General features: G+C 32.5%; 1 protein-coding gene across 1 annotated transcript in view; it reads left to right on the forward strand.

The window, feature by feature from the left end:
• The window catches only part of LOC118741865 (enhancer of split M1 protein-like), a 12,277-nt gene that overhangs the window by 1,458 nt on the left and 2,543 nt on the right, over positions 1–8,276 (forward strand). The gene's annotated exons all lie outside the window — the stretch shown is intronic.

The raw sequence follows: 8,276 nt of genomic DNA on the forward strand, positions 1-8,276 counted from the left end.
ATATCTGAACAATCCGTTGTATGGGAGCTATAGGTTATAGTGACCCGATCTTTGTAATTTTCACTATAAGTATTCTGTTGATAATGGGTGCAAGTATTGCAAAATTTCATGTTCGTAGCTGCATAAATGGCGAAGTTATAATGAAAAATCTCATATCTGAACAATCAGTTGTATGGGAGCTATATGTTATAGTGGTCCGATTCTTCCGGTTCCGACAAATGATTAATCTATACATATAATAAAATTGTAACAGGTCGATGTCTGTACATTATAGATATTAAAGAAAAATTAATGTGGGGGGTCTTTTTTAAAGCACCAGAAGCCAAATCAACCATTTTTAGAATTTTTGTCTGTCTGTCTGTCTGTCTGTCTGTCTGTCTGTCTGTCTGTCTGTCTGTATGTTTGTTCGCGCATCACTCGAAAACGAATGCATGGATTTGAATGCAGTTTTCACCGATGCATTGCTAGAGGTCTAACTTAAAATTTAGGAAGAAAAAAAATTAGAGAGTTGCCACCTGTTTGAAAATTGGAGTTTAAGTAAATTGATAAGAAAAAATTAATATTGCAATATGGGCGTCAAAAGAAAGAGAATGAAGAAGGCTTACAGCCAAAAATATTTTTTTAGAGTTGCCACCTGTTTAAAAATTTACATTAAATTTAATTTATAAGATAAGTTGAATATTGCAATATGGGTATCAAACTGAAAGGGTTTAGGAAATTATATTGCCGAAAATATTTTTAGGGGGGGCTGCCACCTGTTTGAAAAATTGTATTGTATTAAATTGATAAAATAAATGAAATCTATATCTACATCTATAAATCTATACATATAATAAAATTGTAACAGGTCGATGTCTGTACATTATAGATATTAAAGAAAAATTAATGTGGAGGGGTCTTTATTAGAGCACCAGAAGCCAAATCAACCATTTTTAGATTTTTTGTCTGTCTGTCTATTTGTCTGTCTGTATGTTTGTTCGCGCATCACTCGAAAACGAATGCATGGATTTGAATGCAGTTTTCACCGATGTATTGCTAGAGGTCTAACTTAAAATATAGGAAAAAAAAATTAGAGAGTTGAGACCTGTTTGAAAATCGGAGTTTAAGTAAATTGATAAGAAAAAATGAATATTGCAATATGGGCGTCAAAAGAACGAAGCTGAAGAAGGCTTACAGCCAAAAATATTTTTTAGAGTTGCCACCTGTTTGAAAATTTACATTTAATTTAATTTATGAGATAAATTGAATATTGCAATATGGGTATCAAACTGAAGGGGTTTAGGAGATTTTATTGCCGAAAATGGTTTTAGGGAGGGCTGCCACCTGTTTGAAAAATTTTATTGTATTAAATTGATAAAATAAATGAAATCTATATCTACATCTAGATATACATATAATAAAATTGTAACAGGTCGATGTCTGTACCTTATAGATATTAAAGAAAAATTAATATGGTGGGTTTTTATTAAAGCCACAGAAGCCAAATAAACAATTCTTAGAATTTTTGAATATCTGTCTGTCTGTATATTTGTACGCGCATCAGTCGAAAACATGGAATTGAATGCAGTTTTCACCGTTGTATCGCTAGAGATTTAGCTTCCAATATAGAAGAAAAAATTAGAGAGTTGCCACCTGTGTTTAAAATTTCGGTTTAGGTCAATTGATACGGTAATGTGAATACTGCAATATGGCTGTTAAATGAAAGAAATTTACAAAGGCCTACAGCTGAAAATATGTTTGTGGAAGGTTGCCACCTATTTGAAAACTTTAATTTAATATAATTGATAGCATAAATTAAATATTGCAATATTGGCATCAAACTAAAGACGATAGGAAATTTTAATCCTGAAAATATTTTTAGGGGATTTGCCAACTGATTGAAAGATTGTATTCATTGAAATTTGTAAAATAAATGAAATATTGCAATACGAATATTAAACTAAAGAGGATTAGGAAGCTTACTTTTGAAAATATTCTTGAAGCGGGTTGCCACTTATTTGAAAACTTTAATTCAGTTAAATTTACTATATAAACTAAGTGTTGCCATATGGGTATCAAACGAGAGTACTTGAGAATAATAAAATTGCAACAGGCCGATATCTGTACATAATAGATGTTAAAGAAAAATTAATAGGGGGTTTATTAGATCAACAGAAGCCAAATCTAAAATTTCGGTATGTTTGTCTGTATGTTTGCAAGCGCATCACGCAAAAGCTAATGTATGGAATTAAATGCAGTTTTGCTAGAGCTCTAATTGAAAATATAGAATCCATTTTTTTTTTTTGTTTTAGTTTATCGTCGATCATTATTCCTAGGTATTTGAACGTATTAACTTTTTCCAGTGCGTCGTTGTTTATATTTAGAGTTAGCAACGCACCGTTCTCAAAATTTCGCCTTGATATAACCACAAACTTAATTTTTTTTTATTTCTGTTTGGAAGGGTTTTCGCTAAAAAAAATTTTAACTTTTCGTTGTTGCTGCCAAAAAAATTAAGAAATCTGAGACGTCACGTTTTACAATTTCATACAGTTCTCTTTACAATGCATTTCACTAAACTACTAAACGGCTGCATCGACTTGGTTCATATTTGGCAACACGTTGAAAATAAATATTCTGACCAAAAATTTACTCGGTATTTAGCTCGGGATATTCCTAAAATTCTTATACAGACTAAAACGTAAAAAACCAATATATCACTAAAACCAATTACGCTGGGGAACTGAAACTTAGCACTGATGCATATATTGCAAATGCATTGGGAAAGGGGGCGTGGCTCCTTCCTTCCATGCAAACTGAACTGCTCATATAGCTTATGTCTGGAACTGCTTACGCTAACGTCCTGAAATTCTACACAGCTACATATGTTATCAATACCGTAGTTATGGCGAAAAGTGATAATTATTGGAAAGGCTGGATCGATATACATTTACGTAAACGCGCAAGTATCACTCGATTGGGAACCATTTTCTCCTAGATTTATAAATCCCATTGAACTATTCTAGCTTTGTCTTTAATTTTCAGTAAGGTAAAATTTTTGTGAAAATTTTGAAGAATTTTTTTTAAGTTTTTCACAAAGAATGGAGCTTTGCTTTTACGAGTTTCGCTATAAACTGTCCTATCTACATACCTATTTGCATAAAATGATAGCCGTTTTCGTTGTTCGGAATAAACTCAAAAAACACTGAATAGAGTTCCGTCAGATTGTCGGAGGTTATCTTACATACATATATGGTCCAATTACATGCTACTATAAAACTCGCTAGGTGGTGCTGGAGTAGAGTTATTTATAAAAATCGTATTTATTAACCGATTTCGTTCAAATTTTAAATGTGAGCTATGTACCTGTATGATAGAAAATTCTTTTGATACAAATTTACCCGATTAGTGCCGCTGGAGTTAAGGTAGAAATTCATAACACGTATTCATTTTATGGTAAGCAATGGTTTTGCAGAAAATAAGCCCAATGGATGGCGCTGCAGCCGAAATGTATAGAAACCCCGTGTGGTTGGTCTGCTTTGGACCTATGTTTAAGTTATACGAATTTAGTTTTCAAATGTTTAAATGAAGCATGGGGTTAAGTTTTTCTGACGCCCTCATGCACGATCATGCGGTCTTGCATCTACCCTGAAATCAGTTCATAAATTTTACCACGAATTGTAAAAGTGGTGAATTAACAAGGAAAGATCACCGTAGGTATATCAACTGCTTCATTTGAAAGATACTTAAGAGATCACACTACTCATTTAGCAATGTACCGGAAAACTTTTCATCCTATGGGACAGCGAGGATTCTTGGCCTTCCTATAAAGAAAATGCACTTCTGTGCTCTTGAGTTTCCCTATAAGAACTTTTATTGGCATACGTAAGATCATACAAAAAGATTACGCATGATTGGCAGAGATCTCACAGGTGAAAATAAGACCATCAGTAAAGCTCATGACACCAAAAGGGATTGGTATTCCATATGGTATCACAGCGTTACTACTATTTGCCTATGTGTGAGGAGGATACTGCGCCTTAGTGGTTTCAACTTAAATCAAAAACTTTGACTTTACAGACTAATTTTGTTTTTAAACGCTCTTTTGCATTGGCTAACGCAAAAGCTCTTATTAGGCGCCGCGAAGTAAGCGGGCATTGGCTAGTACATTATAAAAATACATCCACCTACCAAATTTCATCCGGATATCTCGAAAACTGAGAGACTAGATTGCATACAAACAGACAGACAGACGGACAGACGGACAGACGGACATGGCTAAATCAACTCAGCTCGACGTTCTGATCATATAAGTATACATTTTCATGGGTCTATCTCTTTTTGTTCTGGTACTTACAAACATCGGACCAAAGTTATAATACCATTTCATGCTCATGAAAGGTATAAAAAATCAAACTTTAACATGGCAAAGGTTACTCATAAGCCGTGTACAAGTATGGCCGTGTACGACATGGCGTATGAGTAACATTATTTCCTGTACCTCTTTCATACAAAAAATTATTGCATATTTTGATCTATCGATTTTCATCGTCAATAGCTTGATTTTTTTTTACAAAAGAACAGGCTTTAATACGAATGATAAAAAAAATATAACTGTTTAATAAATGGACTAAAAAGTAGAAAATAATATTTTTCAGTCCCATAGAATTTATTTTGATAGCTTTTCATTTTTAAATTTTAGCAAAAGTCATTATAAATAATTTATGAGATTGAAAACGAAATACGTGGAGCGCATGCAATACAAAGAATTAGATCTAATTGACAATAGTCAAACTACATAACATAGACATTTACAGCGCAAGTACAAAATTTGAGATCGATTTTAAGCGATCATTATTCCTATACCCACATATGTACATACATATATTACTTTTCAAATCAATTCATGCGCCCCACGCTTTTCATTTTCAATCTCATAAATTGTTTATAAAGACTTTTGCTAAAATTTCAAAATCAAAAGTTATCAAAAGGAATTCTATGGAACTGAGAAATATTATTTTCTGCTTTTTAGTCCACTTATAAAAGCGTGGTATATTAAAAGGATTTTTTTTTATTTTCTACTTTTTAGTCTTGTCTGTATAAAATTTTGCAATAGGGAGGTTCCATTGGAAACTGAACCTCAGAGCATAAAATTTTTTCTTTATAAAACTAACAAATGTGTGGATAAGGCATGTGTACAAATCTTGAATCAACCAAAAAATAAAAGCTTTAAATGCATTTTAATTGCCTTTTTTACGTTTCAAAATCAAGTTATAAGTAAATTTTTTTAGTAAGTTTAAAGTAGGTTGTGTTGAAAGGGCTGTCAATTAATTTGCGATTCTTATTTAAGTGTTTGGTAAGAAAACTATGTAGTAGAACTCATCTGCGTTCAATAAAATTGTATTATATATTAAATTGTATGAGTGCTTTATCTATATTATGAGTTATTATTAAGCAGTATTGGTCTTGTCCCACCCGTGACAAAAAAAGGTAAAAGTTGTTTTATTTAATTACAGAAGTTGAAGTTGTGTTTCGGGTTTGTTACACAATGTTAGAAATTCATTGTAAATATTTACCACAATTGTAGTTAGATAAGAATAATTCAACAGAGAAGCATGTCCCACCCGTGACAGCTATGTGTGAGACAGTTGTCAGAGGTGGGTTTACAGGCCTGATAAGCTTTATTTGTTTGTTGAGGTGGACGCAGGCGAGAAGGGTAAGAAGCGCGGACTCGCCCATTACCTATATACACTTGTGGTCAGCTGATTAAATAAAGTGACATTTTTACCAATTTTGGTTTTTTCTTTTGTTTATTTAATGTTCATAGTTTTTTTGATAAAAGTCTAGCACATTACATAACCAGAACCACATGCATAAATTCACATTTAAAACTTCGTAGAAAACTAAAAATTTCAACAAATTTTAACAGTTACACCCAAAAATTTTAAACATTTTGTTCATAATTTTTAGAAAAAATTCTAGGTATGCAGTTTTATAGCGTATTAAATTTAAGTTGGAAAAACTGAAAATTTAAAGACGCTAGGAGATCGCGTTTATTTTTAGTAAATTTTTTGGCTGACGGTGCTAGGCTTTTTCTTCTATATAAAAGGCCCTATAGTACTAAGATAAAACGTGAGTGAATTGAACCCATACTTAGCTTCTTATATTTTTTAATAACTAATCTTTAATATGGACCACACTAACAGCTCCTTTTCATATAAAAATTCGTACGCGTCCAACCCGTGACAAATGTTGTCCCACCCGTGACAGAGGAATTTCGTATTTTTTTAATAATAAAGCCATCCTTTTTGTTGTAGTTTTTGCTTTGTTTGCATTCGTGTTTCTTTGTTTTATTATAAGACATGAAGTTCACACAGAAAAGTGAAATAAATTCGCAGAGTTTTCGTGAAATCAATCTGCTCCTAAAAGCAGGTTATTTTTTTTGTCCCACCCGTGACAGAAGAAATAACCACGATTTTTTCCATATAAAAGTAAGCTGTCATTATTTTCGTATTTTGTAATAACTCATATAATATTCAATTATGTTTAACTTTATCAAAATGTAGAAATGTTAAGTAATTTATACTTAAATTTAAACAAGAAAGAACAATTTTTTCTGTTCAAATGTCCCACCCGTGACGGTGGAATCGCCCAATAGATATTAAAATAATTCAACGATATTAATAGATTGGTGCACACACATGCATATATGTATGCACATTTATACGAGCACCAATTAATTTAATTTAAAGAAATGGCGTATCGTCCATTTCCGCTGTAGCGTATGATAAAAGCGTTGTAAAATACAAATATTTGTTACTTTTTAAATTTTTTCCATGTAAAAATTCAAATTTTTTTTCATAAAAATGAAAATATGTATCTTCAGAAAATGACCTGTACCGGGGAAAAACGGTATACATAGCCGTAATGTACGATCGAATCTTAAGTTCACTTGTTTCGGCGTTTTTTTGTATAATTTCAAAACTTGAGATTTTCCCTACAGTGTAATGAGTTACTCATACGCCGTGTGCCTTTTTGTACATTGCATTTAGTACTAATGTAGAGAATTTCTTCCTCTACAATGAACTATTTTAATTTTTGATTAATGCATTTTATTTGACGCAGTCAAAGTTTTTGGCGTGGAGTTGGACAAAATTCGTTAGTTTCAGTTCATTAATTTATAAATTCGAAAATATTAAATACCGGTATTTTCCCATTATCGGACTAGGCTTAAAATTTGCGGAATGAGTGACCGCTTTTAAGCAAAAATTTTCAAGAAAACCGATCAGTAACGGTCAATGGAAATCAATATTTTGTATTACAAACTGGCCAATGCTCGCTTGCTTTGCGGCCTCTGATAAGAACTTCTGCGTTGGCCAATACAAAAATGGTGTTGAAAAGCCAAAACGGTTTGTAAAGTAAAAATCCTTACCTTAGGTTGAAACGAATAAAGAGCAGAACCTTTCTCACAGATAAACCAAGAATAGTAGCATGCGATACCATACGGAATCACTAATCCCTTCCGATGTCATGAGCTTTACCCATGGTCTTACATCCGCCTGCGAGATCTTAGCCAAACGTGAGTAGTCTTTTTCTATGACTACAACATGAATCCGATGCACCATGTAAGCCAATTACAATTCTTATAACGAATCTGAAGAACACAGATGTGCGTTTTCTGTTATAGGAGGGCAAAGAATCCTCACTGTTTCACAGGATGAAAAGTGTTCCCGTACTTAAGCGTTTTATTTCATGTTTAAAAAATTAATTGGCAAGTGAAAAATACATATGCACTTGTTAACGGACAACTCGTTTAGTGGAAATAAAAAATACAAATAAGATGTGAATATATTAAGAAACAAGTAAGAGCACCGCTGTCTTCGGCTATGTCGAAGGCTTCATACCTTTCATGAACATCTGCAAATTTTACTTTGACAGATTACTGCTTTTGAATACATCTGCATACATCGATAGGGGAGTTACATATTTATATAAAAAGTCGCATCTAAACAATCAGAGGTATGGAAGATATACTTTATATGGCACCAATCTAAGTGATTTTACCTGCTATGTGATCGGTATGTAAACCGGTAACACAATTTATTGGGTTTAGTTTCCTACATAAAGGAGATATATGGCAAAAACTGGTATCTGAACAATCAGTGCTATAGGAGATAAAGCTTATACAGCATAGATTTTGAAGATTTTCTCAGTAGACTTTGTATTATTATTTATAAAATATCTTACGAAATGTATCGGTTTTAGCTGTTCAAATAAAGAAGTTTTACAGTAAAATCCCA

This window comes from Rhagoletis pomonella, unplaced genomic scaffold, assembly GCF_013731165.1.
Source record: "Rhagoletis pomonella isolate Grant_MI unplaced genomic scaffold, Rhpom_1.0 Rhpom_scaffold_00006, whole genome shotgun sequence".
Classification (NCBI taxonomy): Eukaryota; Metazoa; Arthropoda; class Insecta; order Diptera; family Tephritidae; genus Rhagoletis; species Rhagoletis pomonella.